General features: G+C 40.7%; 1 protein-coding gene across 1 annotated transcript in view; it reads left to right on the forward strand.

Annotated features, from left to right (window-relative positions):
- The first annotated feature begins 482 nt into the window (after positions 1 to 482).
- LOC124545862 (UDP-glycosyltransferase UGT5-like) overlaps positions 483 to 13132 on the forward strand; it is a 63999-nt gene continuing 51349 nt past the window's right edge. Inside the window, exon 1 of the mRNA XM_047124821.1 lies at positions 483 to 553. The gene's annotated coding sequence lies outside the window, so the exon portion shown is untranslated. The remainder of the gene's footprint in view (positions 554 to 13132) is intronic.

Raw genomic sequence — 13132 nt, forward strand, 5'->3', positions numbered from 1 at the left:
GTCAACAAAAGCGAAGCGCGTCTCGTACACCACGCTCTTAAGCTAAAATGCTCTTAAGACAGGAAAAATCCGAATAATAATTATTATATAGTAGTAACAGTGGAGGACGTCTATCGAATCAGAGATACAAGCTCACTTATAATATTATAACACTCACATATGCCAGTGTAGTAATGTATGGTAGCAACTGTTGGTACCATCACTGCTCCTTTCACTGTTGCTTTACTGCTTGGTAACAAAAACGCGTATACCGATATCTGCAAGACGAGACGCACCATTACTTGACAATATAGTGAAACAAAGGAACTCGAGTAGTCGTCAGCTCGTACATAAACAGCTTCTTATCACTGACAAGGCCAATGACCTTTGTGAGCCACAGCATACTAGTTGTGCTGTTAAACGGTCCAATGTAGTGCTTATCTGCTTCACTGGGCTCCATCCATATATTGTCTTGTCCGCCCCTCAAAGCGTCCAGAATCGCTCCTAAGGCCGTGCTGTTCATCAAAGAGTGACTTCTGTTATTTCCGTTGTTAGTTATCCATAGGAAACTAAGGTAAGTGAGAGAAATCATAATTGAGTCAGTCATCGTAATGTATTTCTTTTCTTTCTTTTGAGTTACGACTAGATCGTAGTAGTAGTGACAGGAAGAAAGTTTTCGACTACAATCATGCTTAAATAAGTTGCTGTAACATACGATAGTGATTTTCACTCATGAGTCTTAAAAAGCTGATCAGAATTTCATGACCCAAATAGGTTTCTGCTCATCCGCCAGTCATTCTTCAAACAATGTTTATCTTCTGTTTTAGCACGTTCTTAAAAGTTTCTGGTTAGACTCCCAAGAAAAATGAACTTGACTGATTAACTGTATTTGGTGTTCTTGTCTGTTCAGGAATTGGTACAAGGGAGTAAATATATTTTCTCACATTATTCATAACACATTTAATAAGCGGTGTAGGTACTGAAAGTTTGTACACGTTTGGTACTTTTCTCCACACTAAGTAGAATGAAATGAACACATTTCAGTAGACTGTTGGTTTTACCACTCACGTAACCATATCTGCAGTCGAGGAAGTTCCATTAGACTCATTGGTAGCCTGTTCAGCTCAGGCTGCTGCAGTAATGTTTATCAAACGGAGATATGAGTTGGTGTTGTGCAGTGTCTATTCGTCTGTGTCGTGAGCCAAATCCCAAACCTTTTTACAGTATGTCGTGTGTCACTGTGATACTATTGATACTGATCCGTACATCGGTTGGCTGTTCTGTGCTCTGCATTTTCTTTGGTGCTACCAGTGACGTAGAGATACTGCCTTTCATCTTTTTTCCATTCTCTTTCAAAGCGTCAACAACAACACATAAACGGCCACAAGTAAAAACAACCAGCCACAGAGGAAAAGTGGACAGTTACATTTACCCAAAGAAAATACTGCCTATGTAGAGGACTCTAAGGAGTCTTACTGGGAACACCTTGAGACGGGGTCGCAAATTCAGTCTTTACTAAGGTTCATTTGAACAATTGTGACAGGAAAAATATTAGCTGCTAATGACTCACCGAGTGCATCAGGAAGTGAGTTTCCGGGGGATGCAGAGATCAAACATCTATGTGATGTATGTATTATACATAACAAAATGGAAATTGTCGACATTCAAGAAATATTCAAAACACACCTTAGCTTGCACCACGCACACCGAATGAAAAATGGCGCGTCACAGTGATCACAAATGTTCGTGCCATCGAAATCGAAGGCGAACTCGTTGGGAGTTACAAAAAGCGCAGGACGTTCAGCTAGGCACCCACTTTTAAACAATGCATGTAAAATCATACTGGTGTAACGGGGCGATGAGAACAAATGGAGAGTGATGGCAAGCAACGGAATTCGAAACAGTCTGTCGTGGACCTTATCGTGAACCTGGCTATTCTTTATGGTGTAGCTGCAGATAGTGCGATAATATATTTCATAGGCACGGAAAAGACAAACATGCGTAACCTGAATTTGTGCGGTGGTTCAAGGTGGTTTGAAATTCAGTATCACACACTTTTCAAGAAGGATAGTTTGCCCTAAAGAGGTAGGTTTTTTTATGCGGAGACCAGGAATCAAGCAAAAGCAAGTCAATTTCATCAGATATTGACTTACAGCAATACTCATACCATAGTTGTAGTTCTCTTAAGCTCGTTTTCCCACTGTTGCTTTCTGTGAAGTAAATATTCTCACTACTTGCAACATGACGCATACGGGAAAGAACCGCAGGGGAGAGAACACCTCCAACTTCTTGCAGCACAATAAGTAACTTTCTGGTCAGTTTACCATCCAAATTAACAGTCGGCATAATTGTTTACGAATGCGTTAAGGCTTTGACGTTAGCTGACCTCGATGCAACTCTCTTGTTCGTCCAATTTCCAGGGTTCCTTTCATATGCATTCCGTCCTCACTGAACGATGGGATAAAATTTTCATGCTGATTACACAGTTTTTTGAGCATCGTCAAGTTGACATTTTGTCTAAGATTTTGCTATCTTTCGCCTTCCAATTTTGTAGCACTGTTTGAAGCTATATAACCATCCACTGCTTCCCTTGAAATCACTGTAATCTATATCACGCTCAGTTTGGCGTGCATAACGTACTAGATTACTATTGTGCGCATCACGTAAATTTTAGTGAGAAACCTTGAAACGCGCAAACACCAGTTTTTGTAACGAGTGCACGTTGTCCTCCTTTGGATATTCATAGTTTTCCAATGCAATACACGGTCACATCGCTGCAGACTTAATTCAAATCTGTTCGTAATTGACTTTTTACTATGCTGCTAATGTAGATAATATAGATAATATTGTGGGGAAGGCGAGCCAAAGGTTGCGTTTCATTGGCAGGACACTTAGAAGATGAAACAAGTCCACTAAAGAGACAGCTTACACTACACTCGTTCGTCCTCTGTTAGAATATTGCTGCGCTCTGTGGGATCCTTACCAGGTGGGATCGACGGAGGACATCGAAAGGGTACAAAAAAGGGCAGCTCGTTTTTTTATCATCGCGTAATAGGGGAGAGAGTGTGGCAGATATGATACGCGAATTGGGATGGAAGTCATTAAACCAAAGACGTTTTTCGTCGCGGCGAGACCTATTTACGAAATTTCAGTCACCAACTTTCTCTTCCGAATGCGAAAATATTTTGTTGAGCCCAACCTAAATACGTAGGAATGATCATCAAAATAAAATAAGAGAAATCACAGCTCGAACAGAAAGGTTTAGGTGTTCGTTTTTCCCGCGCGCTGTTCGGGAGTGGAATGGTAGAGAGATAGTATGATTGTGGTTCGATGAACCCTCTGCCAAGCACTTAAATGTGAATTGCAGAGTAGTCATGTAGATGTAGATGTAGATGTAACGATTTTCGCATACCAGCTATGTTTAGTACCTGCTCTATGGATAACGATTGTCCTTTACTACTTTTCACTGGAAACTCGATTTGTGGTTCCCTGTCTGTCAAGGATGATGAACTACATGGGTCGATACCTGTTTTAATACCATGTTCATTTGCAAAGCACTTACCGTCATCATGTTACTACTCATGTATATTGTCCGCACGGTCGAGCGTATACAACACCACACATTTCACTGACTCATCTTGCAGAAACGCTGATATAGCATTTGCGACTTCTTTCTCACTCTGCGAAATTTCTTGGGTTCCTTTCTGACAAGATGTCAACTTCTGAAACTGTTATTGTAGATATAATACAATTTTTGTTTTGTTTATCGTTGCCATGGTTCTGCTTTGTAGCAACAACACTACCGCAGTAGCACTATTGTGAGTTACTCGTCGTCTAAGTAGTTCAACTACACAACCTCATGCTGTGCTCACCAGTCCCGCCGCCTGTTACAATTAGTAGCGAATATTGTGGTTGCGTGGTAGACAATATGCGTGGCGTCGAATGCCGTTAACATCATTGATCTTTTGCGACCTAGCCATCGTTGGGTTCCTTGTTAGTCAAGAATAAAATACAGTTGAAGTACCTATTCGTACTCTCGCTGTAAATTATAAGAGTATTTTCGACTATATTTCGTCTAATACGAAAGAGCGATTCTTATAATTAATAACAGCTGTTCCGAGTATTAGTTGCGGAATTCAGCGCTACAGGAAAACCGTTATTGCCCATTACAGTGTGCGCATCACATCGGGAAAGTGGTTTATACATACGATCCTTTTTACATGTTGGTTGCTTAAGGAAGGAGACTAATAATATTTTCACTTGTAATTAAATGATATGAAAAGTGTGGAAAATGATTTGAAAGAAGATTTGACTATAACGATAAAAGTACGAGGAACAGTATCAACTACCACCTTTTGCTGCTCTTTGTAATAATAATAATAATAGTAATAATAATTGAAAAGTAGCAGATATAAAATGTATTTACAGGTTAGAAAAGAATATTTTGTGACACAGTAAGTTCTGAGCGAGAAAAATTTAGGTAGATTGTACCATGTATGAGCTTTGGGAAATGTAGAAGGTCTGGTTGGAAACAAGAGAAAAGGGAGGGGTGTGCCGTGGAACACTTTTCCGATTTTCTCCTTTAGCCAGCCATGTAATAAACGTTTCATTTATTTTCTTATTCCATTTTTAAATGATGGCATTCAATTTTATTGCGTTGCAGTCTTTTTCTGAATTATAAAAATTACTATGGAAAATCAAGGGTTATCCAAATGTGAAAACATGTTCCTAGGTATTTTCCTAGGTACAGAGTGGTCATGAGGCTAGGAACCAATATTCGGCTTAAATTTAAAAGCGTTGCACTCGAAAAATCTCATCATTACGGTATTTAATAGTCTATGTGACACATTATTATTCTGATACACAACAATAATCACTACATGAAATCAAATTAAGCAGAAGTGTGATTAGAAACCACTTACAAGATAGACATCTTCTGAAATAGGAGATTTTGGAAACTGACATAAATTTACATTTTCAAGGCAAGAAGAATATTCAATACATTAAGGAAACTGACAGAATTTGCAATTACCACAAGCTCCATGGTAAAAGATCTTCTTCTGTTTCACAGCGCAAGATAGCGAGCTAGCGACGAAGTATGGCGTAACTGCCCACATCGTATTCTAATCATTCAACGATATTTAACACTTAACTCATGATAAAATTATATATCTGGAGATTTAATAATATAGTCCAAATAGATTTAATACTACCGGTGATTCAAAAAGAAAGAACAGATTTCAGTTGTTTATTATAGACAAATTATAAATCACAGAAGCACATTGCGCATGTTACTGTATAGAGAAAGGTTCGAGGTTTTGATACAACTGCGCTGGTGTAGCAACAGGCGACTACAGCACAAAAGAAACCATTTTGTGTGTTGTAATTTGTCCGAAGTCAATCCATTGTTCAACCCGTATTGCGCTGTCGATTCAGTAATAAACCGCTTCTGCACAGACAGATTTATGATTGGCAGACAAAATTCCTGGAAGTTGGTTGCATACGCAAGGGGAAAATCATTGGTTGGCCGAGCATGTCTTGTGAGAATGTCGAGCGCATCTGAGATGCGTTCATACGGAGCCACTGAGCGCCCACAAGACAGGCGGGCCAGGAAATTCAGCGTCCTAAAACGGCAGTGTGGCGTGTTCCGAAACGACGCCTGCATACGAAGCCTTACAATTGCAGTTACTGCAGCAATCGAGTCCAGGCGACCATAACAAGTTACGACGATCATAACCAGTTACGAAGTTACGAATTTGGGATTTGTTTCTCCAGGATATGGCAGAAGACACTTTTCTCGAACGACTCATCTTCTCGACGAATCGACGTCCCATCCATCGGGTAGAGTAAACCGGCGTAATGTAAGAACTTTGGGGTCACAAAGTTCTGACGTCGTCGTAAAACATGAAAGAGACTCACTGAAACTGAAAGTGTTTTTTGCCATTTTTTCCACAAAGTTTATGGATGTTTCTGTGTGACAGGAATGTCATACCTGGACATGCTGCAGGACTGGTTGTTTACTCAACTTCAAGATGGTTCCGATGATATCATTTTTGTGCATGATGGCGCCCCGCCTCGCTTTCACCTTGAGATGTTGAGTTATCTTAAAAACACCATCCCATAGCGTTGGACTGGAAGAGCTGAACAACACGGTCTTGTTCATTTTTTTTTTAGCCTGCCAGCTCACCAGACCTCATACAATGCCATTTGTTTTCGTGGGAGTACATAAAAGGCATTATTTGTACCACCTATGGCAGCTACTCTTAAAGGGCTGATAAACGAATTGTGGAAGCTGTCGATTCAATAAATAGGGACGTCTTAATTTGTGTGCCGAATGAAATGCACTACTGTTTCCATGTTTCCAAGCAACGTGTGGTGCTCATGTTGAGTATACGGTGTAGTGTCTGTGCGAACATAAATCCTCTATTCACTGACATGCGCGATGTGTTTCTATATTTCGTAGTTTGTCTGTAATAAACAACTGAACTCTGTTCTTTCTTTTTGGATCACCCTTTATTACACATCATTTAAATGTGTTGGACGCACAGTATTTTCACACGATACGCGAAACACGACCTCGTATTTAACAACAGCAAAAACTGTAGAAAGTGGCGTAAACTTTTAATATCGGTGTCTAATACGCATTCCTTCGTGTGGTTCCAAAATCAGTCACTGGATTCAAATATCGTGTGTGTTTCTTGATACAGAACGTACAACACTCTCCCCTATTCATTTGTAATGAGATCATGAGTGATTATAGAACAAGGCAGACATTATTACTGTTTTACTAGATACACCATTAACTGTCTTATGAAACTGTAGATGTTATTCATGTTACGTATGTATATGGGATAGTCAAATGAAATCGAGACTGATGGAAAAAAGTAAGTAAACTGATTATTATTTCAAAAGCATTTTCCCTATCTGTTAATACGTTTATCCCATTGTGAAACAAAACGGTCAATGCGTTCATGGAAAAATTTTTACGGTTGCTAACGAATTCATGATTGTACAGAGACGTGCACCTCTTCGTCCGAATCAAATCGAAGGCCACGAATGTCTTTCGTCAGAGCTCCAAAAATATGCATGGGCATAGATCTGAACTGCGTCGAGGATGTGTAAGAGCTTCCCAGCGAAACTTTTGCAGCTTACTCGAAGCAACCTTGTCAACATGTGGGCCCCAGCCACCTGCTCCATGCAGTCCCTACCTCTCTCCATGCGATTTCTATTTTCTTGCAGCTCCGAAAAAAGACATTCGTCGCCGTCGTATGCTACGGACGAAGAAATACACGTCTGGGTGCAATCGTGGTTACGTAGGCAACCGCAAAATTTTTCGAAAATGGATCAAATGTCTCTAAGCACTATGGGACTTAACACCTGAGGTCATCAGTCCCTTGGCTGTAGAACTACTTAAACCTAACTAATCTAAGGACATCACACACATCCATGCCCGAGGCAGGATTCGAACCTGCGACCATAGCAGCAGCGCGGTTCCCCACTGAAGCACCTAGAACCCCTCGTCCACAGCGGCCAGCGCAAACTTTTTCCATGAAGGCACTGACCACCTTCTTTCACTGTGGGATAAATATGTCAACGGTTACGGCGAATACTTTAGAAATAATGTAGAGTTTACTTACTTTTTTCCATCTGTCTCGTTTCCATTTGACTGTCCATTGCCCGTTCTGTGCACGCATTTGCAATTTTCTTCTGTGTTGATGGAGCAGCAGAAATATATCCGGTTTTATAGTGGGAACTCTTGTCCAGAAACGACTCAGTCCAATATTACAAACAAAAACGAGAAAATTTCTAATTTAGCATTGTTCTGCGGACGATGATGAAAATCCAAATAGACATACTTTTATACTAATACGAGATGCACATTGCGGCACAGTCGGAACATTGGTTCGAATTACCATTCTCCCACTTTTATCCAGGAATGACTTCGACAAACATTTGTCTTGTAGCTGCTCGAACAATTAGCGCCATCTTTTAGCAGGAGTACGTTTTCGGTCACGCCAGGTGCCTCACCTACAGAACTGTTCATACAACACCCAGCAAAAGACCTAAGAAATCAGTTTCTTGCATTGCATAAACAATGATTCACAGATAATTGTATCCCAAAGGCAGAGTTTTAGGACGTCTGGCTTTGTAGTTTCTGACTATCTTGACCAGAGTTTCTTATCTTATACCGATACATTAAGTGCCGATCTGCATAATTTCAAAGAGTTTATATCGTTCTCACCAAAGAAACCATTGATATGCCTACAGCGAACACTTTTTCCAAGTTTCCTTTGTTCCCTTCATTAGATAGTGTGTACAGTTTTGACTTCCATAAAAATATCATCCGTAACAGACTGAAAGTTATAATTTCCCAGTCACATACTATATTATTCTGCGTATCTCTCTGGGCAACCTGTACACTACTTTCTTGTTGTACTGCAGGTGCTTTTAAAGGACTTCGATACTTCTGAAAGTTTGTTGTGCGAAAGAAAATGTTTTCTTTAGACAACGACACTCGCTGCATGTTGTACTGGATGAAGAGACAGCGGTGATGTAGAAATAACTCCAGCAGTGCCCCAGAGAAGTGTGTTGGGACCATGTAACGACCTTTCGCTATACTTTCTCTCAACATCGTGAACTTTCTTTCATCGTCTATTTTACGAACGACTGGTTGCGTTGCAAAACTGCGTGATCTTGCTACATCCGTAAGAGATGGTCGTAGCATCAAACAACAAACTTTCAACGATTAATAAAAACTGAACTTTTAGAAGTACTTTTACCTAAACAAAATTTTTTGATAAAAATTAACCGTGTATAAATTCGTTTAACTTTTGTTGAAGTTATTGTTGTTATTCGGGAGCATTTCATGGAATTTTATGGGGGTCTTTCTCTCTAGAAATAACATATACCACTTCATTTCACTCTTACCTTCCTTATAATTTTGATAACTCAGATTTTCTCAGTAACACACAGTGCTAGTATTTACATCTCGGTCAGGAACCAGTAAAAACTCAACTTGAGATTTTCCTTTTGAAAATAGATAATACCGCCCACAAAAATTGGTCGCCAGTCCTGAAAAAAAAAAATGGCTCTGAGCACTATGGGACTCAACTGCTGAGGTCATTAGTCCCCTAGAACTTAGAACTAGTTAAACCTAACTAACCTAAGGACATCACAAACATCCATGCCCGAGGCAGGATTCGAACCTGCGACCGTAGCGGTCTTGCGGTTCCAGACTGCAGCGCCTTTAACCGCACGGCCACTTCGGCCGGCTGCCAGTCCTGAAGAAACAAATTCTAAAACCCATTATTGTAACTGAACTTGAAATGGCTAATGAGATTGTTTTTGAATTTATGCGAATGCGAATTTACCTTTTAGTACCGAAATAAAGTCTATCTTTTTAGCGTCTATCTTATTAGCAATGAAATTTACTAACTTCTCAAGTAAAAATGAATTTTCTTGTTATTATATGGTAGTATTTACTTTTGCTTTTAGAAACTGAGTGGAGCACATTAACCATGTACTATTGCAATTCTAGCCATCAAGTTTTAATTACCCTCTTTCTTATGAAACTTTACCACACAAAACTATATGTTAACAGATATTTCTTTACTTAATAGATAATATATTTACAGGCTTTGAGCAAAATGATCATACGTTACTTGTGAATGATTCTAAAACCATTTGATATAAACTGTCACATTTTTCTATCACCTTGCTCCCCTCTCCGCCTCCAGCAGACACACAAAAATAATCACCACAGTCTCTCTCTAAAATGTCTGTGTCTCTTGTAACAATAGTAGTTCCAAAATATTAAGTCAATTCCGCGCCTTTAAGCCGCAGCGCAGTTGAGAATATTGTGCAAATGTGCTTTCACAGTATCTTCATGTCTCGTATAACATAGAGAAGCCAGCCATATTTTCACCTCTTGAAACTATCTTTGAAGTACTCGAGGAGTAATTCTTGCATCATCGAATTTTTCTTAGAAATAACTTGCATCAAAGCCTATAATATACAAAAGACGGCTTGCTACTGCATAAGATTGTAACCGTTGCCTTCCATCAAAATTGCGCGCTCAAAGAGCGAATTCTTGTAGAATGCAAGATTGTGTGAACTTATTCACAATCTGCTGGAAAACTGCATTCGTCCCAGAAAAAAAGTCGTTCGAAGAAACGGAAATACAAGGTCAAAGACATTCCCTACAGTGACTGTATACGCTGTTTAAAGGCGTAACGATTTACTCTTCTGGAAGAAAGCTGATATTCACAATTTGAACTGCAGCAGATAATTATACAAATATATCAGTCGCAGCGACTTTATGAAATATCTCTCATAAAATACGCTGAAGAGCCAAAGAAACTGGTACACCTTCCGAATATCGTGTAGGGTCCCCGCGAGAGCGCAGAAGTTCCACAACAAAACGTGGCATGGACTCGAATAATGTCTGAAGCAGTGATGGAGGGAAGCGATAGCACGAATCCTGCAGGGATGTCCATAAATCCGTAAGAGTAGGATGGGGTAGAGATCTCTTCAGAACAGCACGTTGCAAGGCATCCCAGATATGCTCAATAATTTTCATGTCTGGGGAGTTTGGTGGCCAGCACAAGTGTTTAAACTCAGAAGAGAGTTCTTGGAGCCACTCTGTAGCAATTATGGACGTGTGTGGTGTCCCGTTGTCGCGCTGGAACTGCTCAAGTCCGTCGGAATGCACAATGGGCACGAGTGGATGCAGGTGATCAGACAGGATGCTTACGTACGTATCACCTGTCAGAGTCGTATCCAGATGGATCAGGGGTCCCATATCACTCCAACTGCACGCGCTCGACACCATTACAGACCCTCCACCAGCTTGAACAGTCCCCTGATGACATGGACGTTCCATGGATTTATGAGGTTGTCTCCATACCCTTACACGTCCATCCGATCGATAAAACTTGAAACGAGACTTGAACGACCAGGCAACGTGTTTCCAGACATCAACAGTCCACTGTTGGTGTTGAGGGGTTGTATCATGCAGTCGTCAAGGGTATACGAATGGCTCATCGGCTCCGAAAGCCCATACTGAAGATGTTCCGTTGTATGGTTCCTACGTTTGCACTCATCGATGGTCCAGCATTGAAATCTGCAGCAATTTGCAGAAGGATTCCATTTCTGTCCCGCTGAACGATTCTCTTCAGTCCTCGTTGGTCCCGTTGTTGCAGGGTCTTTTTCCGGCCGCAGCAATGCCGGAGATTTGATGTTTTACCGGGTTCCTAATATTCACGGTGCAATCATGAAATGGTCGTAGGGGAAAATTCCCATTTCATCCCTATGTCGGAGATGCTGTGTCCCATCGTTCGTGTGCCGACAATAACATCACGTTCAAACTCTCTTAAATCTAACAACTACGCCAAACATTTGTTGTCTTATATAGGCGTTGCCGATCGCAGCGTCGTATTCTGCCTATTTACATATCTCTGTACTTGAATACGCATGTCTATACCAGTGTCTTTGCCGCTTCAGTGTACGTATGTTATCGTTAGCAACTTATCAGTTTTAGTAGCAAAAATATACAAAAATAAAGAAATAAATGTAACGCTGTTCCCTTACAATCCGCTTGTTGTTCTTGTTGTGTATTAATGGCAGACCGACAACATTAATAGTAACCTCAGACTTTTTCAAGGTAATACTGTTTGTTTTTAATAAAATATTGTCTGTAACGATCCACCTCCACTGCTGAGTGGTCAGCGTGACCAGCTGTCATGTGGAGGAATGCTTTAGAAAGCATCGCTCGTGCGAAACTCAGCTCCCCTTCTTCTCACATGATATCCTGTCAACTATGGACGAAGGGTAACAGGCGGATTCCATATTCCTAGATTTCCTAGAATCACTGGACACGGTGGCCCATTTCAGACTGTTAACAAAACCATGATCATACTGCATGGGTTCCCAGATATGTGAATGACTCCAAGATTTTTTAAGTAACGGAATCCAGCACGTTTTCATCGAAGGCGACTGTTGATCAGACACAACGGTATCGACAGGAATGTGATAGGACGTCCGTTCTTTTCTATATACATAAATGACCTGGCGAACAAGGTGAGCATGAGTCTGCGGCTCTTTGATAATAATGCCGTGGTGTATGGGAAGGTGTAGTCACCGGGGGGCTGTAGGAAGATGCAAGACAGAAAAAAATTATGTTTGATATGATGAATGGCAGCTAGCTCTAAATGTAGAATAATGAAACTTAATACAGACGAGTAGGAGAAACAAACCCGTAATGTTCGAATACAGCATTAGTAGTGTGCTGCTTGATACGGTCATGTCAATTAAATATCTGGGTGTAACGTTTCAAAGCGATATGAAATAGAACGTGTATTAAGGATTGTAGTACGGAAGGCGAAAGGTCAACATCAGTTCATTGCGAGAATTTTAGGAAAGTGTGGTTTATCTGTAAAAGAGGCAGCATATATTACACGTGTGCAATACATTCTTTAATACTGCTCGAGTGTTTGAGATCCGCACAAAGTCGGAATAAAGGAAGACATCAAAACAGTTCAGAGACGGGTTCGAAAAACGCGCAAGTATTATGGAGCTCCTTCGGGAATTCAAATGGCAATCACTGGATCGAAGGCGATGTCTTTGCGAGAAAAGCTGTGGAGAAAATTTAGAGAACCGACACTTGAAGCTGACTGCAGTTCTGCCGCCAACGTACATTTCGAGTAAGCACCGAGAATATAAAATAAGCAAAATTAGGAATCGTACGGAGGCGTATGGATAGTAGTTTTTACCTCGCTCTATTTGAGAGTGGAAAACGAAAGGAAATGACTAGTAGTGATACAGGGTACTCCACTACGCACCGCACAGATGTAAATGTATTGCCAGTCAAAGTAAACTGAAGACCCGGTCAGGGTGACAGCACCACCATGGTTACGCCTGATAAACAGATGGAAGGAATCACACTATCTACTATTCTTATAGGTGGAGTATTGTCACACGATACGCGTCTATACGGCAATGTCCTATTAGCCCAAAACTTAAATACTGATAGCCACTTTCTTTTTGTGCCATATATGCTCTGAAATGTGAGCGTCCCCACAGAAACTACGCCCAAGACACTTTCCCGCGTGTCCACTTACCCGCACAGGGTCACCAAGGCGCCTCCTGTCTGTGA

Source organism: Schistocerca americana, chromosome 8 (genome assembly GCF_021461395.2).
Source record: "Schistocerca americana isolate TAMUIC-IGC-003095 chromosome 8, iqSchAmer2.1, whole genome shotgun sequence".
Lineage (NCBI taxonomy): Eukaryota > Metazoa > Arthropoda > Insecta > Orthoptera > Acrididae > Schistocerca > Schistocerca americana.